The 12,217-nt window shown below is 44.3% G+C and overlaps 1 long non-coding RNA gene and 1 pseudogene across 5 annotated transcripts; one reads left to right on the top strand and one right to left on the bottom strand.

Annotated features, from left to right (window-relative positions):
• Nucleotides 1-342: 342 nt before the first annotated feature.
• On the bottom strand, nt 343-2,311 carry LOC120675969 (annotated as a pseudogene).
• Nucleotides 2,312-3,099: 788 nt separating this feature from the next.
• LOC120675970 lies at nt 3,100-6,270 on the top strand. Of its 5 annotated transcripts, XR_005675556.1 has the most exons (5): nt 3,100-4,096; nt 4,281-4,585; nt 4,686-4,760; nt 4,987-5,086; nt 5,968-6,270. It is a non-coding gene; the product is annotated as an uncharacterized LOC120675970 (long non-coding RNA). The 5 variants fall into 5 exon arrangements; XR_005675555.1 differs by having other exon boundaries at nt 4,281-4,760; nt 5,021-5,086; XR_005675553.1 differs by having other exon boundaries at nt 4,281-4,760.
• The last annotated feature ends 5,947 nt before the right edge of the window (nt 6,271-12,217 follow it).

Below are 12,217 nucleotides of genomic sequence, written 5' to 3'. Positions count from 1 at the left end.
ACACAACCTAAGCAAAGTAAAAAAAAATGGCATGGCAAGTATCATGCCATATTTAGTGAGCAAACACACAACATTGCCTTCAACTTAACCTATCACTTTTTTTATGGCTACAATTATTTTTCAAAAGGTAGGCACTTTGCAAGTACAACAGATCTGGAGTACCATCTTTTCCCTGCATCGGTTGAAGAGTGCTGGATGAGCATGATGGCCTAGATAGAGCTAGCGTGCTTTTATTTAGTTCTTCACGAGGGACAGTCAACTTTATCATGTCCAGAAGAAACAGGGTGTGCAGTAAGTTTTTGTGCATGGAGTCAAAATTCATCCATTGGGAATTCCTTGTTATAACCGGGAAAACAGAAAGGAGCAAGCTTCCATTTCTCTCAACTTTCATGCATGTGACCTTTTTTTTACACTTAGAACGAAAAGCACTTGAGTTCCACAGTTACATCGGTTGACAGGGTAATCTGGCCCTAAGCCGTTCTTGTTTATTTAAGAAAAAAACACTTGAAATGCCACCACCATCACATACAAATCCGGCACTCAACACAAATAATAGGGTCAAGCATCAGCAGCCTCAGTAGTGGTTGCCGTTGAACCTCCTGCAGTTCTTCCTGATCTCGCCCTGCGCCCCGGTCAGCGGCGAGATGTTGCCCATCTTCACCATCGACTGCGCGAAGTGCTGGAAGAAGAGGCTGACGTCGTCGGCGTAGGCCTTGACGAGCGCCGCCGTCTCGGGGCTCCGGGTTAGCAGCACCTCGTCGGAGCTGAGGAGGCCCTTGCCGACGAGGAGGTTCTTGAAGTAGAAGTTGTCGAACCTGGCGGGGCTGACGAAGTCCAGCGGGAAGAGGTTGTCGTCGCCGCCGGAGCGGGGGCAGCCCTGCCTCAGGTGCGCCGCGTAGGAGGCGTCCAGGGTGGCGTCCGCCATGCCGTTGCCCGACTGGTTGTACAGCCTCTGCCGGAAGCTGGTGCAGCGGGACAGGCCGATGGTGTGGGCGCCGGAGAGCGCGACAACGTCGGCGACGTCGAGGCCCTGGCGCCTGAACTTGGTGACGATGGTGGGGAGCGTGTTGTTGGGCGCCGGGATGTCGTTGTTGGAGCCCTGGATGCTGGCGCCCAGCGAGTCCCGCCGCCCCAGCGGCACGTCCCAGTACGGCCCGCCGACGAGGACGGTGGAGTCGCGGGCGGCGAGGGCGAGGATGTCGGCGCAGGAGACGGTGCCGGGGCAGGCGGTCTCGAGGGCGACCTTGATCTCGTCGATGACCTCGAATCATCTGGCGGAGTTGCTGTTGGGGTTGGACCCTTTCTCGCTGACGATGCTGCTGCTGTTGTCCAGCAGCAAAGAGGCGTCGCATCCCTGCACACACACAAGATTAGTTAGGCACATGAGAATACGTTGTTGTTGTTGTAGACTCGTTAGAGACATGCCTTGGATGAAATGCTAAAATTGCATAAATTTGGAGACTGTCAATTATACTTTGCTGTAGAATTAAGTAGTCATATTTTTTCAGGGAAAAAAAAGAAATAAAGAATTGATCAACCATGGTAGACATAAAGTAGTGTTTTCCTCTTGGAAAATGTAGGTAGGATATCTTTTCACTGGTACGGTAAAAGAAAAGTTATCCTAGAAACTAAAGATTCTTCCATAACTTTTCCAATACGGCAATACCTAAGCACATATATAGAAAAAAATTGATGTTGTAGACTGCACTTTAAGCTATATGTAGATGTTTATGCAGTTAGTCAATAGGCACAACTCATTGAATTTTTAGTGCCTCATCGTAAGTTTGTTTGAAATATGTTTTGTATGGATCATGTGCAGTTTCGTTTTGTACTAAACACACAACTCATAATTAAACTTTGAGGTACGAAGCACTGCTGATTTGCTGTAGTGCTTAAAGTATGTAGCAGAGATCTAGCTAGGAATTAAGCAGTGGCAACCTGGACGAAGCAGTCATGGAAATGCAGCCTGACCAGGGACGCCGCCATCCTGGTCTCCCTGGCGACGGCCTGCGCCACGACGGACCTCACGATCTCCTTCGCCCTGGGGCACGAGCGGTCGTAGAACTGCGGGAACAGGCCGCCGCCCCACGGGTGGCCGCGGGCGGCGCCGGCGAGGAGGACGACGGGGGACACGAGACACAGCAGGACGAGGCAGCTGCCACGCATGGAAGCGGCCGCCATGGGAGCTGATCGAGTAGTGAACCAAGTGACACCCTCCTAGTTTCTTTCCTGCACAGTGCGTGCTACTGAACTCCCGATGCAAGTAGAGAAGAGAGCTAGCTGCTGGATGGCTAGATAAATGAGACGGGCGGGCTCTGGGCGCTATATATAGCCGGAGGGAGGCATTTCTAGATATGAAAGTTGGTTCCCACGGCGCACAGGGAGGCTGTCCACGTCGTCCAGAAATTAGTCGCCGTTGGATTTTAATCGTCCGGCGAAGCTCGGCCGCGTCTCCCGACGGCTCGGCGGGCAGAAGGCGCCGGCCCACTCTCCTCTCTCTCTCTCTCTCCGGCGGGGCTGAGTGGCGGCAGCGGCGGTGCCTCCACTGCTCCTCCCTCTCCGGCCCTTGCCTCCCCGGAGCTCCCTCCTCCCGGCGCCGCCCCTCCCTTCCTCTCCGCGTCGGGGACGCTGCATGAGCTCGCCGGCCAGATCCCGCGGCAGGGCAGCTGCGGCGGCTGCAGCGGGGCGGAGCCTCCACCGCGCGGCCTCCGGCATCCCCTACTCCCTCCGTGCCGGGTCGGCGGGTGATGAGGAGGTGCGGTGGCCTCCCCTGCGCCCTCCGCGCCATCCCTCCCCTGCTCCGAGCGGCACGGGGTCCGCGGATCGCTGCGCGGCTACGGCGTCCGCGATGGCCTCCCCGACACCGGCGGCAAAATAGGTGCGTGGCGGCGGCATCCGGCCAGGCTCGTCTCCATCTCCTCCTCTCTCTCTCTCTCTCTCTCTCTCTCTCTCTCGTGCGCGGGGCAGCAACAGCCCTGCTCCCGGCGCTCGCGCCAGCCGTGGCGAGCAGGGCCGGGCACGCGCGGCGGCCGCGGCCCCTGCTCTCTCTCGGCGTGGCTTGGCAGCAGCCTCGCTGGCCCTCCCTCATCGGCGCCTCCCTCCCAAGAACCGCCCCGCCAGCCATGCCGCACGCCGGCTCCGGCCCTCTTCCGGCCGCGCCCTCCTCCCCTGCTCTCCTCGGCCTTGCGCCGCCGTGCAGCCTCCGTCCACCCCCTCCCAGGCTCCCTCCGCCGGCGGTGCTACTCGAGCTCGAGAGCAGCTGCAGCGACGGCCGGCTCCTGGCAGCGGAGGCTTCCGGCTGCCCGCTGCCTGCCTGCGGCTCTCTCTCCTACCACCAATGCATTTCTTGGAGACCTGCTACTGACCTTATTTCTCTCCCCCTCACCCTCACAACCGCACAGGTGAACCGCACAAGGGATACATTGCTGTGCCAATAGTCTGTTCGTCTTCGTCAGTCATAATCAGGTTGGCCCTTGCTCTACTTCGTCCTCAATTTTTTTTCCACAGTGGCCGCTTCTTTTTCTTGATCTCTATATCTACTTTACTTCTTCCCCTGCGCCTCTTTTCAAGCCAGGTTTAGCTTATCCCTATGTTGGATCCGGCTTCTATCGATGCTCCTTTTGGTATGCAGTGTTGGATCGATGTGGTGCTGATCTTGTTCGCCCGTCCCCGGTGTGCAGTTCATACGGTTTTTCATCTGTCTGCTGCCAGGTTTGCAGTCCTCGTTCAGAAACTTCATCAGTTTGCATCCCGGCCCTATCCTTCAGCTGAGACATCTCCTAGGCCTCCATTCAGTGAAATTGCTTGGAAAAAAGTGCTTTCACTTTTACTCCTTCAGATCTTAAATTCTGAATACCAATGTGATGAAATGCTGGTTTGATTTCTATATGGACAAATAGATTTGTTAAATTTAGGTTTTATTGACTAAATCAAACAATTGAATAATAGGAAGATGTAGAAACTGAAAGGATTAGGACACTTTTGCAGGGCCAGATCACACTTATACATCATTTGGAAATGACTTTCTTGTTTCCATATCTTTCTTGATCGTGGATAAGAAATTTTCATGACTGTCTACATTGCTTGGGAACAAGAGGTCAGTCAGATCTTTCCTTTTTTATTGTTGCTATTTTGTAATTTTTCTCATGAGAATATATTCCTCTTTTCTATCTGAAACTGTGTTCCATAAAAAAAACTGAAACTAGAACACAAAGAGTTGTGAATTCGAGATTGCCAAAAGTAACATATAATGCTCCCTTGTTTTTTTTTTGAATAGTCAGGGTGGTTGTTTTCCATCGCGCATGACTCTAAATTTTTGTGCTGGATACTATATTCTAACGTCAGGCAATGGTAGAGATCGATTGTTTGGGCAGGTATGCCATTCTGTGATCGAGTCAGGTGGTTGCTAAAGGTTATTACATGGAAAGTATGTCAACACTTTTCTTCTGGCCATACACGAAGAACCAATGTAGAGTTCTCTTAGTGATGATTTGAGAAGTCTCTGAGTCACAGGAAATTATTATGTTATGATGAATGTGCCATGAGGGTCATTTACCAAGTGTGCAGATCAAATTGGGGTTGACTGGTAGACATCTGGCATTGCACACAAATGAATTCACCTTAATGAGCTGGTTATTACCATTATTGATAAATTTTAATACCATCTTTAGTTCCTTCCTCTGCAGGTTGTCACCCAGGGGAACTGCACCTAGCATTACCTGCCAACATCCATCACATATACCATTGTGGAGTTGGTCGAGGTGAGCCACGAGCCACTTATTTTACTTTGTTGGTACTACTAGCTTCCTAATTACAATTAAATTTGTATGGTTACTACCAGTAGTGGATCCTATATTCGTCAGTAGTGGCTCCTATATTCATGAAAATTTTCAGTCCATACCAGTAGCCCGCAATAATGATTTTTTTAATGCTTCATAAGCAATCAAAGTACTCGATACTGATATAAATATGACTATTGTACCTCAGTCCTCGGCCTGCAATAATGGGTTTGCTATCCCAGCCATCCTCATGGTCATTCAGGCTCATGGTGGCTCTGCAGCGAGCTAAGAACAGGAGGTCCGAAGAGGTATTAGTCGATTCTGCCAGACAAATTTACTTTTTTTCTTGCACCTCAGCCCTACTTCTTTGTGTTTTGTGTTTAACTACCACTACTTCATCCTGCCATGGTGAGCCACCTTGACCCTGATTTGCAATGTGCAACATAAGCCATTCATGTTTGTCCTGAGAGGTGAAACTGAAACAAATTTCAATCAATAATAACTTCGGTTTTAGTATCCCATGTCTTTTGTTGTGCTAAATGCTACACCTCATGAATGCTAGAATCTCAAATTTTGTTGTTCCCAATCCAAGGTGCTTGCATTTATGAAATTTCAATTATTTATCGAGCTTGATCAGTATAAAATAATTGTATTGTCTGTTACGAGTTCAGAACGTATAACCACATGACTTGACGTCATTTCAGTTCCCAGTGACAAGTCCTATACCTATGAAAAATTTTGATCAATGGTTAGGGAATGTAAACTTATTCCGGTTTCCAAATTGGTTCACCAGAAGAAATGGTGTTGTCTGGTGGCAAAACTATGAGTTAGACTATGCTCCCTGTTCACAAATTCAGTTTTGTGCCCTTTATCTATAGTCACTACATAATCGAGGTGCTAAGTATGGCGGACAATGGACAAATGATGGCTTTGAAATAACCAACTTGATATGTATTGACATAGATATGGAAATTTAACTTATATATCTCATCACAACGCAAGCAGTGAGAAGCTTGTCTTATCAACCTCCAGCTTGGGTTGTTGATGACGAGCAATCAATTGCTCTGATGTTACCTGGCTGGTGAAATCAATGATTAGTAGAGTTCAAGTGAAATTTCAAAATTCTTCTTCATTATTCATTAATTTGCAAATAGGCCCCCACTGCTCATGCATCTCCAACCATGTGCAGGAGGTAATTTTGTAGATGCAGCTGACTGTCCATCCTACTATTCTCCATCGCGGCGAGCTCTTGCTCTTGTGCTACACGGTCGTTTACAAGGCCGGCATGGGAAGCAAGGGCACCCGTCAGCAACTCCGTCACCTACGCCATTAATTCGGTGATGCTGGCGATGTACCCTGTATGTGAGGTTGTCCAACATGTGCAAGGAAATATGGAATGGCTTCTCCAAGGAAATATGCTGGTTCACTGGATTGCCTTGCCATCTCCAATGATAATTTGGTGTGGATTATTGGAATACTTAAATTTCAATAATATCTCCTGTTACGGCACTATAATATAATCTGAGTATTTTGTTTTTGGAGGGTTATGTTGGTCATTCAAATCTTGGTTCAAAGAAACTTTCTTATTTATTAATAAGATTTTTAAGTGGCATTTCTATGCAATCCAATTATTTCAAAATAATTTAATTTTAAACCCGTACAACATCTCCACTGTATTTTTAAAAAAGAAAAAAGAAAAAAGAACTTATACAAGCTCTTTATGAAACATCACCTGCATGAGCGCGCCTGATTGTCAAAATGTAATCATGTTCTGTCACTTACGAATTATGCATCCACCATGTTACCAACAAACGATTTCCGCGTTCATAAATTAATACACCCAATCTAACACCTTTATTTCAAAAAATTGATACAAATTTGGCAGGATCGCGCGCGATAGCGCGCGTCATGCACTAGTGTGTGCGACGAATGGAAGGTGGTTTGGAGCGAGGCGACGCGACGGTGTGGGTTGGGATGCAAGAGAGCGAGGCAGATGTGGGTTACTTTTTTTATACCGAAATGCTAAGACATAGACGTCCGGATGGAGAAGAAAAATCGGACGCTCTAATATATGTTTCAATAATTGATCTTCAATGGTATTATTTTGGCATATTTCACGGTGAATGTTGCATGAAACATGATGTTCATTTTGCGGTGGGAATTTTTGTATCCGAGAGTTAAACGACTTTTTTTGTATTTCAATGTTGCACTGCAGATATCTTATTTCGATGTCGCAACGGAGCGTTTAATGGGAAAATTCCTATCGGATTTCCGGGTGCTAGCAAGCCTATTTTTTATAAGAAAGAAGAAGGCACGAGCATTGCCATATCATCTAAGCAAAAGATTGAATAAAGTTCATAATAAGTTGTAGTTTTATTAACTGTGTAGTAAATTAAATATGACTTGGAAAAAATTGCAAAATACCGTATATTATTAGCTCTGTATTGTTTACATCGATGCTGAAAAATATTAAATATTGTTAACTTGATATTTTTACACCTGCAATAATTTATAACATGTTTAATAGTGTCTAACTTATTTGAATATTTCTATTGATCGAAAAATAATTAAAGTTCATAGGCAGCTGGGTTGTTGGGAGCGATGCTTATAGACTAAGTGAAAGCGAGTGACTCCACACACTGTTGTCCAAACTGCCACAGTAAATTCAACCCGGCTGCAGGTGTGTGACTGCTGATGCTTCAGTTTTAGCCGAAACTTTCACGGACAACAACCGAGATTCAGACCGATCATTCTCCTCCTGGTACGGCGCAGGCGCAAGGCAAAGTGGCAAACCATTGGGTCACTGGCATGGCATGCACGTACTGGCTGGTTCACTTCACAGCAGCTCACGGGTGGACACGTTTCACATTCATCTACCCACATTTCACCTAGCTTGACACTGCTGCTACTGTGCAAGCGATGTGAAACCCAAGCAAGCAAGCAAACAGTTCAGAGAAGCTAGCTAGCCTCGGCGAAAAGCATGGTTTCTCGCTTGGTAACTAGTCCAGCTTCTTCTTTTGTTAGACACAAGTGTCGTTGCGGGTTGAGCTTATTTATTATGGTAACGACAACACCAATTAAGGATTACGACATAATACTACCTCCATTATTAAACACAAAATATTTAGGATAAACTAATTAGTTGTAGTATACTCCATCCCATAATAATTAGTTGTAGGATAAGCTATTTTTAGTTTTTTTCTGAGTCAAATCTTTTAAACTTTGACCGTAGATAGAAGGAAAAATATAAAGATTGACAATATAAAAATAATATCAATTTACTCATAATAAACCAACTATCACAGTATGTAATATTTTTTATATAAATAATTATTTTTTAAGATATTATTGATCAAAGATGAAAATGTTTGACTTTGACCAAGTCAAAAAGTTATGTGATGTACGTACGTACCAACTTTGGGCACATGTTGCGTGATGATTCGCTTGTTTGGTGCTCTCTCGCATGGCCTACGGACATTCGTGTCACGAGGAGGTTCCTCGAAGGACTTGAAGTTGTTCGAAAGCTTCCTGTTTGTTTTTGTTGTGCTACTTGTGCTTAAAAAAAATCTTGCATATATGCAGTACTAAATGAGTCTATTTATAAAATCTTTTTACAGATGAGTGTAACTTTGTACGATGAATTTAATGACAGTAATTAATCTATGATTGGCTATAGTAATACTACAGTAACTATCCTCTAATCGTGTGGTCAAATGCCTCATTCGATTGCAGAAGTTGTGGAGTTAGTTTTGCAAACTATTTTCATTTAATACCTCTAATTATTGATCAAAAATTTGCTACTGTAGCGCAAGCTACAAAAACCAAACATGGCCCAAACTGGTACTGGTCGAGAGGAGCTCTTGGTTCTTCTGTGCAGCACGTATCAGTGGCCAGTTCCTTCAGCACCGCGTGCTTGTCACCGTCAGTGGCCGGCCGGTTCAAAAGTTTATCATGAACGCTTGACAAATAAAAAAAATACATAGCAAGTTCTTGGTTTCTTGCATATGATGTTCAAGTAAATTTATATAGCCCTAGCAAAACTATATGTACCAATACAATGTCACACGCCTCAAAAGTCAAAAGAGACCATAAACATAGCATCCCTAAGGCTAAACTCTGGAGGAGACAGAGTGTGACACGGACAAGACTCAAGAGTACCTGCCCATTTGACTTGTGCTTTATTACCTACATTTCCGTGGAAGAAAGAAAGAGCAGATGTTTTAGTAGGTCGCCACACATTACTTTTTAATGCATCAGCTGAAAATATTGTCTGTGATTTCTCAGTAAGTCAGTGCGGAACATGAATAATTTAAGGGAACACTTACGCGTAGACGATCCAACTCTAAAGAGAAACAATTAATTACTAACTGATCGGAGAGTTGTTTTATGTATATACTATTATTCTGATATGATGTTCCTTCTACCAACCCGGATGTGGTGGCCTGATTTTGTGTGTCCTTCGCATGGATACGCTTGTGATTTGCAAGCAAGCATTGATTAAAAGAAGAAGGCACCCGAAGGCAAATACCTTTTAAATTACTTTAACTATGTGGTCCAAAACACTTGAGTTAATTAGGTTCATAATGTGTTATATTAGCTAATTTTACTATATTAATGAATTTGCCATGGTTATCCATGGGTCAAAGAAGAGACGTCATCCATCAGCAATAGACATATGGCTAGACTCTCTGATGTGATTCTTTCTTTATTTCTTTGTTTTTTTTCTCTTTTATGTTGTAAGACTCTTTTTTTAATATATAACCAGCAGGTCTCGCCTCTCCTGTTTCATCAAAAAAATATCACCATTTAGTTGGTCAAAGCTTACCATTTTGTTTTCTTGATGTACAGTAGTTATATGATTAGAAGATACATTGAGGACTTTTGCATTATTTTGAATAAATCTATAGTGAGTACATATTTATCTCACCCCTAAAAAAAGTACATCTTTATCTAAAAACGCATTGTTATGCTCATGATGTTAGCTGCATGTGCATAGTTGATCGTTGAAAATGTTGACTACTGAGACAGTACCCTTGGCTTCCAAGGAATGGCTTAATTTCAAATTATCCATGTGTGTTTTGTTTGACTTATTGCTAAGGTGGCATTGGTTGACAGATGCTATTCTCTGAAGTGTGACATATTGTTGCTTAAGGTAGGGTCCAGATATGTGTTTTTCTTAGGCTTCTGGAAAATCAACATCACTTTACGCAATCTCTTAAGCACGCGATTAACATCAGAAACTGTGGTTACAAGCATGCTATATATGCAATGTGATAATAAATGTACAAGAAAAGATGCAAAAGAATGTATTAGACGAGGAAGCTTTTACTTAAAAAGACAGATGGAGCGAACCATAATGTAAAACAAGGGCGTACATAGAGAAGGATTGAAACAGAAAGTGTTATAAGTTATGAACAGCTCTTTCGATATATTAGCTGTTCCAAAATGTTCTTTTTAGAAACAAAATCATAAATACTTATTCAGTTAGCTGAGTGACTACTTACGTTTATGCATGGTGCTATGGATGAACAAATATTTACTAATATTTACTATATATGTGTACACCTCTCACTCACTAGGTTTCAATTCGGTTACAGCGCTCTTCTTACCTCCCTCCTACTCCAATTAACCAATTTGTTAAACCAAGGACAAAACCAACTCAAAACACATTGAGCCACGAGAGCACACATACACATAAACTAACCTTATCATCATCTCTAATCTCCAAGGATTCTCTATAATAAGCAGTACTGTGTACCAACTACACATGGGACGTGCCTATCGTAACAAACTCTTGCGTCGGCTTCCATATGGCTGTACGGCCTTTTTCACCTGCTCCCTGAAGTCAACAAATCAGCATGGGCCACGAAATCTGGGCAACCAAACCTTCAAAAAAAAAAATCTGGGCAACCACTCGACTTTTGAGATGGCGTCAATCATATGGGAGGACTTATCTAAGTTGGTTACAGAGTTACAATTTTGCTTGATAACTGCATGCTTCTCATCTCTTCTTCGGTCAAGGTTTATCTTCTTTAATTTTGGCTATAACCTTTCCATGATCTACCACATGTTTCGAATGAGAACTTAAGATTACTTTGCAAGAAAAAGATAAGCTCTAGTATTTTACTGGTACAATGTAGTAGTCATCGTCTTTCTTGTTCTGGTATACATCATCTAATGACCGCGACTATGGAACAAACATATCTATACTCATTTCTAAAGTGATTAAGTTTTCTATTTAAATTTTTGGTTTGATTCACCTAAATTTTTTTGGTTTGGTCCATCTTGTGTTATTGAAAGGTGGGCCTTAATCCATCTCATATGCGACTCGGACTAGCCATCCGTCCACGACTCGATTATGTAGATTAGATTAATAAATGGATAATTATATGTATTCGATACTTATACCAGCTGATCTGTTCATAGCTACGCACGAGCATAATTTCCTAATTGATCATAATACCAGAACCCTGCGAAATTGGTACTAGTTGCCATCAATAAGTACCTAGCCCATCGGAGCTCAAATCTAGGTGACTACCTGTTTTCTTTCTGTTAACGCAAAAGTTCATGACGTGGCCTTACAAATCGTAGATACATGTATATATGACGTCCCCTCCATCAATCGCTGATTGTAAGGTGTGGTCTGTCTTGGCAGGTCTATGAAACAAAAATAAATTTTGTTTTTTAATGTTTAAAGGCTTAACCTATGTGGGGGCAACAGGGATCTTTGTCCCCACTTTGTGTCTTCGTGATATGTGAGTCAAGATCATGGCCATGATGGATGCATAACTAACGAGCTAGCTCGATCCAAGAACGGTCTATCTTGGCACACTATGAAATGAGCCATGGCAAATAATGGAGTCATATCAACTGTATCAACACACTAAGAAATTTTACACTCACTGCCATCCCTACACAATAGCACGAAACGAGGGGGACGGAGTGGGGGGAGCGAATGCGCGTTGGGGGGGGGGGGGGGGGTGCAAAGTGCTATGCTTTCTGCTTCATGGGCTGGCTGCTAAAAAAAACACGACGGGGGGGACCTCCCACCGACATTGTATTAAGAAAAGACTTTCTCACATAAGTCGAAAAAATCTCCGAACCCCTGCACCCACCCGTACACGGGGTCTGTCGCCTTATAAATTAGGCCGGACCATACACGTGCTTTGGACATGGGACAGACGTGTGGATTTTTTTAACCTCAATCTGAAATTCGCTCCCACAGGGAGTCGAACTCAGGACCTGAAGGAGTGCCGCTGGATTCCACTAACCAAGTCAGCTAGAGGTCGTTTGGCGGGCTGGCTGCTAAAGCTTGATCTGTTCTCAGGGACTGGCTTTAGGAGGCCGGATGCCAGGTTGGACAACACCTGGCTCCGCCACGTGGATGGACCAGTTCCACTCAGGATTCACACGCTTACTTTGACAGCGACGGACGACCA

Source organism: Panicum virgatum, chromosome 5N (genome assembly GCF_016808335.1).
Source record: "Panicum virgatum strain AP13 chromosome 5N, P.virgatum_v5, whole genome shotgun sequence".
Lineage (NCBI taxonomy): Eukaryota > Viridiplantae > Streptophyta > Magnoliopsida > Poales > Poaceae > Panicum > Panicum virgatum.
Note: the sequence above shows the minus strand (reverse complement) of the source record. Positions and strands in the feature narration are given on the sequence as shown.